Source organism: Arvicanthis niloticus, chromosome 2 (genome assembly GCF_011762505.2).
Source record: "Arvicanthis niloticus isolate mArvNil1 chromosome 2, mArvNil1.pat.X, whole genome shotgun sequence".
Taxonomy (NCBI): Eukaryota; Metazoa; Chordata; class Mammalia; order Rodentia; family Muridae; genus Arvicanthis; species Arvicanthis niloticus.
Genome location: NC_047659.1, coordinates 80,104,774 through 80,118,940, shown reverse-complemented (window position 1 = coordinate 80,118,940; position 14,167 = coordinate 80,104,774). Strand labels below are relative to the sequence as shown.

General features: G+C 39.0%; 1 non-coding gene across 1 annotated transcript; it reads left to right on the top strand.

Annotated features, from left to right (window-relative positions):
* The first annotated feature begins 4,709 nt into the window (after positions 1-4,709).
* On the top strand, positions 4,710-4,841 carry LOC117704780 (small nucleolar RNA SNORA17). The gene has a single exon (XR_004606310.1). It is a non-coding gene; the product is annotated as a small nucleolar RNA SNORA17 (small nucleolar RNA).
* The last annotated feature ends 9,326 nt before the right edge of the window (positions 4,842-14,167 follow it).

The following is a 14,167-nucleotide window of genomic DNA, read 5'->3' as shown; positions in this document are numbered from 1 at the left end:
CTCTGCTAGCTTACCTGCAGGGGACCAGGAAGTTTCACTTATTCCACCAGCATCATTATTGATGGATCAATAACCAACTGAGGAACAGAATCTTAGCATAAGACCCACTCCCTACAGTTTTTCTAATATTAAAAAAAAAAATGGAAGGGAATGCTTACTGGCACAGTGTCCTATTAGTTATTTGGACTGGACAAGAAGAACAGGACTTGTCAAGGAAGTGTCATTTCTATTCGTGTGTAAGACTTTAAGGGATTCTTCTATCCACAATTTTCTTATCTAGAGGTAGAGCCAGACAGACAGCAAAGAAATTTTAAATGGTGACATAGCTATCATTAGATCAGAAAGCTATGACAGGAAAATCAGGTTAAAGAGGATGGTTGGACAAGTAGCTTCTAGGAAGAACTTACTGGGTCGAAACCTAGAATCATTAAAATAATGGTCTACACAACCAGACAGCTTATGTTTCTTTCCATTTCCACTTACTTCTTGAAAACCCCATTCTGCCGTTACCAAATATTATCATGAATATTTACAGCTCACAATAAATTATTGAAGCTGGTTTAATTTTCTTTTTTTAATTGCCATAATTTGGAAGCCTTTGAAACTATACTGCACATGTTACCACACAATGTTCTTTTTGAAACTTTTCAGTAAGTTTAATCAACCACAGCAGTCTAAACCCTGCATAGAATATTGCTCAGTGATTTCCCTTCACCTGCCAAGTTTACCTTAGTTGAAAACCTGCTTGTAGAGTCCTCGTTAAAAACCAGAAAGACATACTGCCTTCAAACCCTGAAGAACTGCCTGATCAGAGCTAACAAGACTAGGGTAACTGTATGATCATGAATTGTTCTGTGCTGTGCTGCTACACAAATATGAAAATAAGTAGAGGCTGGTGTCATGGAGAACATGAATGAAGATCTTTGTGTGAGTGTGTTTGATCAGAAGGGAGATCGCCATTCTCAGGAATGTGGCTGAGAAGTACCTAGGTAGCAGAGAGGGTTAGAAATATCTGCTCAGTCATTGTGCTTAAAGAGTGTTGAATAAATCTGTAAGTCTCCATCTCAATTATTTTAGAGCTAGCCAGGTTAGAAAAAAAAAAAACCTTCCACTTTTAAAATTCATTGTTATAAAGCAGTGAAGGTCTAGACAGCCTGTTTCAGTGAAGATACTCAAATTAGTTTAACTGCCTTGAGACAATTCGACATGTGCTAGTACTGCTCTACAGTTATTCATTTGCTAATGCCACATTATGATCACTCATGTGCTAATGGAACTTTATGATCATGCATGTGCTAATGGTTCTCTATAATCACACATGTGCTAATGTTAACTCTATGATCACACAGATGCTAATGCCACATTATGATATTTCATGTGATAATTCCACTCTCTGATCACACATGCCCTAAGCTACCATGTGATAAATCATGTGCTAATGCCACTGTATGATCATACCTGTGCCAATGCTACTGTATGATCACACATGTGACACTCTACAAGCACAGACATGCTCATGACACTCTGGGATTGCAGATGTCCTCATACCACACTACCCTCTCTAAAATATACTCACCTTCATTTATCTCCTTATTAGGAATTATCAACAGGCAATAAGCTGCACATATTGAAAGCAGACTAATCTATAATCCTTAAATACATACAGGCCCTGTCCACATAGGATATTTTGTTTAGAAACAACACACACATACACATAGTGGTAATGGAACTATCATAATGTCATTTGGGAATAACTTATTCATGCACTTGTGGTGATGTTGGTGAAACAAATCTGTTTTCCAGTTATATAAATTCAAACACATAGAATTCATGTGCAGGAAGTCTCACTTGCTGATGACAAGATGTGACTTGCTGATTCGTGCATTACTATACTACCCTACTTAAGCATTATTTTAGGATTCTTTCTATCTTTAATTTTTTAAATGAGCTTAACTGTAAAATAGCATGAGACATGTCTCTCAGGAAGAATTCCAGAAGCATGTCTTGTTGTTCTAGGAGATGACAGCCCCAGATATGTTATTTTGCATGAAAGCATTCCAAGATAGGAGTTGGAAGGCACTAGAAAGAATTCCCCTGGCTCTACAATCTTGGTTATGTGTATGTTTGTAGCAGGATGTATTAGCATTTAACAAAACTTAAAAGGTAAAAATAAAGTCTAAAAACTTTAAAACTGAGGACTGGGGAGATGTTCCAGTCAGGGACATGGTCCCTTGTGAACGGGGGGCCTGGTATTTGATCCCCAACAGTCACATAAAAGGTTAGGAGTGGTGATACCTATCTCCATTCCTACTGCTAAAGAGGCAGAGCCAGGATCCTTAGGCTTAACTGTTCAGCTACTCTAGTATGCTAAGTTCCAGAATAGTAAGAGACCCAGTCTCAAAATAGGAAGAAATGCTCCTGAGGTTGCCATATGTCATCCACAGGCATATGATACATGTACATGTGTACAGACATATGCACATACACCCCCACATGTGAGCATGCTCATTTGTTTATGAACATGCACATAAAAGATGAAAACTAAGACAAAAATTATAGTATAAGAAAATCATGAAAAATATTCTTTTGTAAAATTGTACAATATATTTGTGTTTTAAGCTGTATTGTTATAAAAAGACTCCAAAACCTTAATAAAACTCTTCAAAATAAAAATTGTAATGAGATAAAATTGATTTACTGAAGAAGTAAATCTTGGTACAAATATGTAGCCTAAGACTACAGTGCCTGGAGCTTATAGCAGTGCACCGTAAAGCCCTACTCCCTTTAAGCAGCATGCTTGTTACCTACACAAAGCAACCCCCCAGGCCCATGAGCTCCAGGTATGGAGCTTGCATAGTATATGTAGACAACTTTATAAAATATGTCATGTCTTTAGCATATCATTCATTTGCTTAGATTTCTTTGGAACTGAAAATGATTATTATCATACTAAAAATGCCTACAGCACTCTCACTAAGAAACACATTACACCGTCATGTTGCCCAGAAACAATACACTGCACCATGAACATACAGACATAATTACTTGATGATGCATTTCCCATAACACATCCTTTCATTAAATGATATGACTATGCACCTGGGAAGCTATCATCATAACCAAGATAATGAGTGCATCAATCACAAGGCAAAATTCTATTGTGCCTCTTTGTAATGCTTTTCTTTTACACTAACATATCTTCTTGACTTTTGGCAATGATTGATCTAATTTGGTATACTGTTAAGACTAGTTTTCATTTTTCATATGTTTAAACAAATGCTTTGGGGGAGTTTAGTTTCTTTCACTCAACATAAGTTATTTTGAGATTCATTATCAGGTTAACATAACTGAACAGTTTACTCTTTGACCATGACAAAGTAGCCTTACCGTAAGCTACTACTGCAGGTAATTGATGGAGTATAAACATGAAGTTTTATCTAGCTATGAACAATCTGAGCTATAATAATGATCTTCTTATAACATGTACATATTGTTGGAATAGAGACAGAGGTGTTGAGGTGGCAGACAACTGGTTTCTTAGTTAATTACCAGCTAGGGTGGTACTATAAAACAAGAGACGGTATCTGGGTGATTACATAGATACCATGGCTTTCTTAATGAGCACTAGGTGAAGCTGCCTCATTACTAGACAAGGACACTAAGAGTAAGGGATGATAAGAGTGTTTGGCCTTAGATGGGTCATATATGTGACATCAACCAGTCCAAAGCATGGGGACTGTAATGATAAATGCGAAGAAAAGAACATAATATAGCCAGTGCACTAACAAACTTGCCATGGTTGTATATACAAGCACAAGACCTGCACAAGATTGTGCCCTGCGAAAATGTATCGTAGAAGTGGGAAAATTCACGAGGGCCTTTTGTTAATGAGGGACTATTGACAGTTTCATAGTGGCCGAATGAATAGATATTTATTTCAGCATGGTCATCACTTACCACATTGTTTGTGCTCCAGCAAATATTTCCCTCCCATGTGTATGCAAGTAACCCTAATTAAACTCCAAGTCACACGCAAAGAAAAACAACTTAAGAAGACAATGGCTATCAGTAAGAGAAGAAGTAAGATGGGAGGGAGAAAGTAATAGAGAGTGGCTTAAATGAATAAAATGAGCAATTAACTATGTACATGTAGGGAACTGTCAAAGAACACAAGGTAAATTTAAAATAATTTTTGAAATATAATTTATACCAGTTGCCACTTGGTTCAGTCTGCCTTCTACTCTGCTCTCCACCCTCCCCATATGCTAAAGTATTGGTTTGCTTGCTAAAATAAAACTTGATTCCTTGCTTACTTAAAAATTATTTACCTGTTAATTAATATTTGGGATATTCTTTTTATGTAAAAGTAAAGTGACGATTAACATTTACAAATAGAAGTCTCTACAGACATGGCTTTTGATTTATTTTCTATAAACACCATTAAATGAAAGCGGTAAATAATAGGATAAATATTGTTGAACTAATGGGAAGCAGCTATTCAACTTTTGAAAAAAAAACAGTTTTATTCAATTTCATTTTCATATATATATACATATATGTGTGTGTGTGTGTGTGTGTGTGTGCATTTCCACAATTCTCCATAACTATATCAAACCTAGCAAATTACCTAGTTAACTATGTGAAAACAATGAAAAATATCCTTATATTTTAGATAACACGTTGGTGAACTATATCTATAAAAATAGTCTTCTGCTCCTAGAGGCATTGTATGTGTGGTTACTGTGTCACATGTATGTCAGTTGGTGGCAGAAAAGAGAGAGGCTTTGTCTACTCTCAGTGTTCTTACCTATAGACATCTGAATAATTAGAAGCTTATTGTTCCCTGAAAAAAATGCCAGGCTGAAACTATCAACAGTCCAGGCACTAGGCAGGACCAGATGGGCTGCTAGGATGTGGGGCAAGCTAGAAACCAGAAGAACCCCTGGCGGGAGTAAGGTCAAGACAGATTGTAGCAGGATATTTTTCTCACAAGTTGAGAGGAGCTAAGGTGGGAGGAATAAAGAGAGGAAGAAGAGGACTAAGGAGAGGAAGAGGAGAAGGAAGAGGAGGAGCTGGGGGAGAGAACACTAGAGAGAGGGAAATATGGAAGCAGACTTCCCTAGCAGTCAAAGGTAGTTGATGTATCTAGGTTGGGTATTGGGTTACATCTCTAATTGTGTGGGCATCTTGTTATTGAACAATACCAAATATATAAAGCCTTTGGATAATCTAAGCATTAGAGTCTCATTCCTACCAGGCCCGCGTGGACGTCGGTATGGTCTGGGCTCAGCCCAACCTTGTGGAGAGAGATTGGCAGAGCCATCTTCAACGCTGGCATCTCATGGGTGGCAGGGCCAGTGTCTCTGGTTGCCTGAGCAGACGGCATAAACTGAGCAGTGGCAATATGCCGCCACCACTCGTGGCTGCAGTCCTAGGCTAGTCAGGAACATGGTGGCTGATTAAGAAAAGCCAGATTGAATGCCATTGATTTAAATATCTCTCACAGCAACAGATGACTCTTGCAAGGGGCTGCATGGGCAGGTTAGGGGAGCGGGGTGAGCCTAAGATAAACAGGTGCCATGGGCACAGAGAGGGAGCTTGCCCGAGATGATCACCGTACTGGCATAGGTAAGGAAGCCATGCCTGAAATGACTACTGCCTGGCACCACAAATCATGATCAGGGCATAGCACTCCTGAGATGACCCCAGACACTCAGCGTCCACAGTCACCACTAAAAGGAGTGAGTAAATGTTATAAAAATGGAAGAGAAAGAGAAACAAGGGTGTGGGCACAATAGGGAAAGGCCATGATTTTGTAGTGATTCCACGTGGTACCATGGTGCTGGGTCCTGACCTGTGCTACGACCTGAAGCCAGGTCTGGGACTGTAGCCCTGTAGCAGCAAGGATCTGTTACCTAAAGGCCAGGCAGACATTTCTGGTTTCCAGTACCCTGTGAGGACATGGTGATTTCTGAGAGCTGTACAGAACTGGCTCCACCCTTCACCTGAGCACTATGGGAGAGCTGGCCCTGGGGGACATGAGAGCAGGGGAGGCAACTCTGCCACCAGCCAGCTGCAGTACTCCTGAGAGCAGACCCTAGGGAGAGACAGCCTCCTCTCTCTTGTGCCTCATGATCTGTGGCAGGCCTGACCCTGGAATAATAACATCAGGAGAGCTGTCTCTGCCCCCTCATTAGCTGCAGCACTCAGAGGAGCAGGTCTTGTACCTCACGTGGGCAGCACAATAGAGCTGACCCTGGTGGTGGAAGCATGGATGAGCCAGCCCTCAGGCCATGACCATGGGAGAGCTGACCCTACCATTTGTCTGCTCTGATATGGGTGAGGAAGAGATGCCACACCTCACCTCTTGCCACCTACAGCAGGCTGGAGAGCTTAATCCAAGTCATCAAAGTGGGAGAGCAGGTCTTGCCCCTCAACTTCTGCAGTACTGGGTAGCACAGTGGAGCTGACCATAAATGTTAAGGTTGAAGATGGTCTTGCCCAGAGGGCATAAGTATAAGTATGGGAGAGCCAGCCCTGCCTCTTGTCTGCTGTGAGGTGGTGTTCATGAGGGAGATTCCCTCGTATCCCTGTTGCCATAGCTACTGGCAGTGGGCAGGAGAGTTGGCCCCACAAGCTCATGAGAACAGAATAACTAGTCCTGCCCCTTAGCCTGTCTCAGCACTGTACCTCACCTTGGTAGCATAGCAGAGCTGATGCTGATGGCAGGAGTGCTGATGAGCGGGCCATGTGGGTGTAAGCTTCTGAGAGCTGGTCCCAAAATTTGCATGTGCAAGGAGAGATGCCCTCCCTCACCCAAGCCCCTTGCCACCGACAACAGCCAGGAAGCTGGCCCTGGAGTCATGAGAGCAGAATAGCTGACCCTGTCCTTCACCTGTTCAAGTACTTGGGGAAAGCTGGCCCTGAACTTTGCCTGGGCAGCAGACTAGAGCTGGCCCTGAAGCTGTCCCTAGGGTGTAAGCACAGAAAAGCCTGCCCTGCCTCTTGTTTTCTATTCAGTGGAGTGGACAAAGGGGAGATGGCATCCTCCTTCTTCCTTGTCCCTCTCCATCTATGGCAAGGAGTAGAAGTAATCTGGGTCATGATTGTGGGAGAACTGGCCATGTCCCTCAGGTGCAACACTTGGTAGAGTAGAACCTGCATCTTACCTGGGCAGCAGAATAGAATTGGCACTGGTTGTGGGGGTCCCTAATGACCTGATCCTGAGGGCATGAGTGCCAAAGAGACAGTTCAGATACCTCTCAGGCCTACATCTAGGGTTTTACATTGGCTCATCCCAATTTGTATGTCATCAATGAACTGCTGGGGTATATGGAGGGGTCAGTTCTACAGATCCAAAACTATAGGATCTCCATGAGCAAAAACAGGATATCCAAGAGGAGTTCCAGTGATGTTTCAATATTGATAAAGTAGCAGAAGCCAGAGGTCGTGTACCAGAACAGGCAGTCATTGCAATGAATATTTGTAAGCAAGAAGTGTGGACAAAAGGGACTACTGTGGGGCACACTGTGACACACCACTGCTTTCACAAGGAGGCTTTTTTTCTCTGTTGAGGGGAAGATTGCAAGGGTGGAGGGCAGGTAAAGAAGATGGGGAGATGAGTGGGATTGAGGTGCAATTCACAGAGAATCTACAAAAAGGTAAGAAAAAAGACATAATCTATATTCTGTTAAATTGATTTTACTGTAGTTTATTTCCTTTTAAATTTTTGGTACAGCAGTACTAACCTACCTTTATAATTAAAATGATTTCCTTCCCAATGCAAAGTAATACCAGTGTTGCGATTTTTTTTTTGTTTCCACCTTATGTTTGTTAGTTATTCCAGATCCTTTGTTTTCCCATAATAAACACATTTCTATTTCTACAAAAATGGCTAAATATGAGTTTCCTTGAGATAGTTCTGGAGCTATGTATAAGTTAACAATACTGAGCCTTTCAACTCATTTTTAGTTTTTTTTTTTTTAAATTACTCTCAAGGATGCTTAAAAAATCAACAGCCACTATTTGATTTCTGTACATTTATGCCTAACTATTCCAGTTTTGTTCCTATAATAATTGGTGATTTATTTCATTTATATATGTGTATTGTTAGTATATAGAAATTCAATTAATCTTTACAAAACTGTTCATCATGTGTCCTGCATCCTTGTTTAACTCATTTGTTAGTTTTAATAATTTTGTATAGGTTACATTTAATTTTCTACATAGGCAATCATATAAATGAAAACTTTTACATAACAAAAGTCTTTTTATATTTTTCATATTGCAGGAAGAATTAACAATTCAGTGTTTAGTAGAACTCACCAAAGAAAGTCTGCCTATTATTCCTATCCAAAAGAGAAAAGAATTCAGTCTCTCGACATAAGGTTTATAAGTCTTTTCTAAGTGACCTTTATTAAGTCAAAGAAGTTATTTTCTAAGTTACTTAGCCAGAAATTTCACAAAAGAATAGATATTGGATTTGTTGAATACTTTTGTGCCAATTGAGTATAATAAAATTTTTTCCCAGTATTTTCTAATACAGCAAATTGCATTGATTAACTTTGATAGCTACATTAATCTTGTATTTCTTATACAAAGACCAATTGGCCATGATGATTACTTTAACTATAAAATTGATTTTTTAATGTAACAGTTATAATTGTATATCTATATTTTTACTAAGTTGCCATTGTTAGAGCCTTTTAAAGAATTTACTACTTCATCTTTCTCAAGTGAATTGGCATAAAATTATCTGTAGTTTCTCTGTATTATTTCAATAACATTGCAAATGAAGATTACATACTAAAGAAAATTGCAAAACTAGAGACCACATTTTCCCTACAAACAAATTCTACCAGAACATCTCCTACAATTGTAGTACAGCCTACTATCTCAATAGCCTTGGAGGCCATTTTAGATAGACTCTTCCTTGTGGTTAACTCTGAGCCCCAGCTGTACGTCCTTTGATAATACCAGAAAGGTAAACATAATCTTTGTCTATCCTTATATAATGAGGGTGGTGGTAGTCATCTAGGGAATTGCCAAGCTCAAGCTCTGACATGGACAAAGACCTGAATGTATAAGTGAGACAGAGATAGAGCCTCAGAGGAAGAAGGAAAAAGCAGCTTTATATTTTCAGGAAGGGAGAATGCCTAAGACTTCATGTGCAGTAACTGGTCTCTGACAGTTGGGTTTTATAAAATTTCTTATTCCTCCTATCTCTCCTACAGGTCCTGTTTATACAACTGTCCCATATCTTCCAGTAGTTTCGCCTCACTTTGTTTTTTTCTGGGGGAAAAACAGCAGTCATCTAGTGGTTTGCTTTCACTTTTCTGTCTACCTATGCTTCTCTATTTCACTCTCAGTTAGGATTTAAATTATATGAAAAGGGGGGATGGATGGATGGATGGATGGATGCTTTGTTAAGTCCAATAAAGCCCAGATACTACTTTCTGGTCAAAAGAATAAAATCTAAGTTTTACCTTTCTTTCATGTAGAGACATGATATTTTAAATTAACTAAAACATTGCATGCTATTCTGTTTTTCCATAAAAGTTAATTTTGATGGGCCAGTCATGGGTCCAGAAGCCCAATGCTTCATCTGTCTTAGCAAATCGGAATTTCCAGAAGAGATGCAAAGGAAAGGAGAGGTGTAAATAAACACTCAAAGGAGATAGAATGTTATCTTATCCAAAACCCTTCCTCTGATCTATATGTTTGCAGAGCTGCCATCCTGGATATAACTTGTCCTTTTCCTTTTCCTCATTTCCTATCTCATTTTCTTTCAAACATTGCTCAATTCCTAGGCATGCTTTTCTTGACACTCAGAGCTTTCTCGAGCATGGTCTGATGCTCTTCTCTCCACTGTTTGTCCCCATGTAGCTGATTGTCTACTGTGTGGCTGGTTGATAACCTCCATTTCTGAGTTTCTAATCTATCTCAAATAATATGTTTTCCTCTCTTCTTCCCTCCCTCTTCTCCATCTTCCTTTTTTGGGCAACTACCAACATTGTACCTTGCCTGACCTCTAGTTTTTCTTTCAAACTTCACAAAGAGTTGTGCTTGAACATCCTCCGTGTCCATTTCTAAATTCTTATCTATTAATGGGACTACGAGTATAAAAGACAGAACAATTTGCCTTGTACCACCTGGCAACTGCAAAGGACAATAAAGAAGATACTCTGCACACAGAGCAGATGGCCACACTCTAAGGCTTAGGTAACAATTTGGGCTTGAGTCACCTTTATCATTGGTATTTCCTGAGTCCTAAAGCCACTTTAGGTTAAGTTGGTAATAAGGTGAGGTGGCAGACAGAGTGATGTGGTATGGTTAGAATCTTAGTCTTCTGACCAAACTAGACCTCACTGGCTCTGCCTCAGACCATTAGATCCATGGGAATTGAGTTTCTGATTGGGGGGAGGAGGGTGTATACCTTGTTTGTCTCTGTCACCATGAAGAATGCCATAATCAAAAATGACTTGGAGAGGAAGAAGATTATTTTAATTTTCATCAAGGGAGTTGAAGGAGAAGGATGAAAGCAGGAACCAGAAAGTAGAAACTGAAGCAGAGGCAGTGGAAGAATCCTGCTTACTGGCTCAGTACTGACGCTCCTGCCTTTGCTTCACTCACCTCACATATTTATCCTCCTCTTAGCCCAGTTTAAATTACAGTTTCATTACATGTTCACAGTACTGGAGATATTTCAATCTTCTTGACTCTCTCTGTATATTTACTCCATTCCTATTATAATCACAGTCTTGACCAAAAGCAACTTCATCTATTCAAAAATTCCACCAGTGTAACTAAAGGTAGCAGGAGAAAACTACATAAACACCAAAGCTAAAATCAGTGCTGCAAACCTCCAACATCCCCTCTACTGACGGGTACTCAGTCAGGCTTTCAATTTCCATAGTTTCACATAGAGAAGTGCCATTCAGAAGCCAGAAGTTCAGAGTCCTTCTCTGTAAATCACAGCCAAGCAAACTTAGATGGAGAGGAGCATGTGATTGACTTGAATTTAGCATCTGAGTGCACCAGATAAAGCCCTTGTTTTTCACCCTCTAAGGAGTAAACGAGGATGTGAACTTTTTCTTCAGTAAAACATCATTGGCTCTCAGACACAGATCTTCTGAGAGCTGTGGTATCCTTGGCATCTTTTTAATCTTTAAAGGAAGTTTCAGTACATTGTTAAATCTGGCCTTGAACTCACTATGCAGCTCAGGACCCCTGAACCTGTTTACTAGTTGGAATCACATGAACGTACCCCTAGGCTTCACTTCCAGATCCACTCTGTACAGTGTCTTTGCACAGCTAATACTTTTCTGCACCCCAAAACCAGAAATCAAACAACTATGGGTGACTTCTAGACACCGCTGACAGTACTCAAACTGGACAATCTTGCATCTCTGTCTTTGCTTTGTCTGTTCTTTCAATTGAATCCAGAATAAAGAATCAAGATCATATTTTTCTCTACGTATCCCTGCCTGCTGACTGTCTTCCTCTGCTTTCCACTGTGGCCTCTTCTGTGTTAAGGCACACCCCTCCCCCTCCCCAATAGATTAGTAAATGTATTATACCATCTTTCCAGTGCCATGTGGTTCTTAAATCTGTTGTTTTTGTCATACTTGGATATTTTTAATTTTCTGATACATTTGAAAAATTGCAAAATCCCCCAAACTGTAACCATGTATAGTTGGATTTCTATACCAAAAACTGCACATGGTAGTGTGGAAACACATTCAAGGTTACATGATTATTAAACCGCAGCTATAAATAAAATCACAGGTGCACTGCATGCAAAAAAAAAAAAAAAGTGTTCTTAGATAGTCATCTCCACATCTAGGATTTTCTCAATCACAACTCCCCCAATCCCCAAGAGACATGTTCAGTAAGATATTGCCTGGATTTTATCCATTTTTCAATATTTCTTCATAATACTAACAAAATCCATTACCCCTTTGGGTTCAAGAGCTGAGAAACTTTATGAAAAATATTAAAGGACTATTACAAAATAGTCTACCTACATTTCTAAGGGGTGGTTTCAGAGAAGTAAGTTTAGACCCTCAGGCAATGACTCAGTTGTTAAGCATCTACTAAACAAACAAGAGGAAAAGCCTTTGGATTCCTAGCACATCAGGATAATGCCAGGTTTGGTGGCGCTTGTCTGTACCTCTCTGTAAAAAGGTAAGTCAGGAGGCTCTTTGGGGCTTATGGGCCAGCAAGACTAGCTGGATAGAAGAACTTCCTTCAGGTTTTGTGACAGACTCTTTCTCAAAATATAAGCTGAATAGCAACTGAAAATGACATTTGACATCAACCTTAGAATCTGCAAGCTCTTGCATGCACTCACACAAGTGTACTTTCACACTCACATGTGCACACATAAACAGACATAAGTGCACACATATGTGCGAGTATGTGTGTGCGTGTGCATGCACACACATAACACACACACACACACACACACACTGGAATAAATAGCTAAGCATAATTTGAAGAAAACTCAATTGATGTCTAAGTGTAGATTTTGGTAAAGAAGCAAATGACGACTCTGGAGTAATTTGGAGTAGTAGTTCTCGAGTCATAGGCCTGAGTCACTGTTTTTCTGCAAATGCCATGTTGTCCAGGGGAAATGAGGAAGGGATAGGGGATTCAATGTTCTCTGATAGTCTAAAGACTTATCTCCATTGTGAACTTATTTTCTTACTAAATTTGAATGATGCCACTAGGTGGCAGTAGAACAAAATAATATATGTTATTGCAGCTTTCATTGGATTCTTATTTTTTGAGAATGCATATCTTAGTGGTGAAGGGGAGGGAGAATGGGAAAAAGAACTCTGAGAGGGAAGATGGGGGGCAACACTCAGGATTAAATAAAATAATTCATTAATAAAAGATAATGCATATTATTTTGGAGACTAATATTTCTATATTATCACCACACAAACCAAACCAACCAACAAAACAAACGAACAAAAACACACCAACATTCGATCTGAAGTTCAAAATAATGGAATAAACTAAAACTCACACCAGTATATTGCTATCCTAGTGTGACAGTAAAAAAATCAAGTGAGAGTAAATTGTATTAACATTTATTCCCATTAAATACTTAATCAAAATCTGTAATTTTTTACTTAGTCATGAAATGTATTAATTCTGTGAATAATGGATACAGAAATTTAATTTACAACTATATCCACTTGGATAACTAATAGATCTCTTAGACTTAAACTCACCAAAAATGAACTCAATTTTCTTTTTCAAACCTTATGATTCAAAAAGTCTTGGCATCTTTAAAATAAACAATATTTCTCATATTGTATGCTACAAATATTTAGGAAACACTATCCATTTCTATTACTTTCTCTTGATATAAACCCTTCCTCTGGAAGTACTTTGATTGCACCTCTAAAACACATTGAGAATTTCATTTATTTTCATATATGTTGCTCTCACTACTGTTCAATCCATCATTGTCTTTGGCTGGCAAATTTCTTCAGTTATAGGCCTTCCTTCTCTGTTTTCCCTTCTATAACCTGCATTCTGTATGTGTTAACCATTGTTATAGTTTGGGGCATGAGTCATGGAATTTAATTTATTTGTTCAAAGTCCTCCAAAAGATTATTATGGCTCATAAAGAATTCAAAATCGTTAACTGTTATACCAATCTGTTCATATCTCAGAGGTGACCAGCATCTCTAATAAATCATACTTTCTTCTATTCCTATGCTTCAGTAGAACTGAGGACCACTTGCTCTTCACACAAATGTGCCAATCATTACTGCTTTGCATTAATCTCCTCCTACCTATAACTGACCCTGCTTATCCTTTAGGTATCAGTTCATCAAATCTCTAACCCATCAGAGAGTCTGCCATTCAGTGGCTGCTTCCTTATCATCATGATATCTATGTTTCAGTTTTACCACTCCAGTATATCTTGTTCATTTATTTTTTACATGATATTGTCTTTCCTCACTAGACTATGTCAAGTGGTCCAGGAATATGTCAGCTATTTGTTATAGAAGTTATATGTCAAATGAAGTAGGAATAAGATTGTGTCTTCCTTTAATCATGGAAAGGGTTAACAACACCTCTCTGAAAAACAAGGTGTTGCTAATGATATCTGGTCTTCATTTAGTTCACTACTCAAGAGCAATGCATG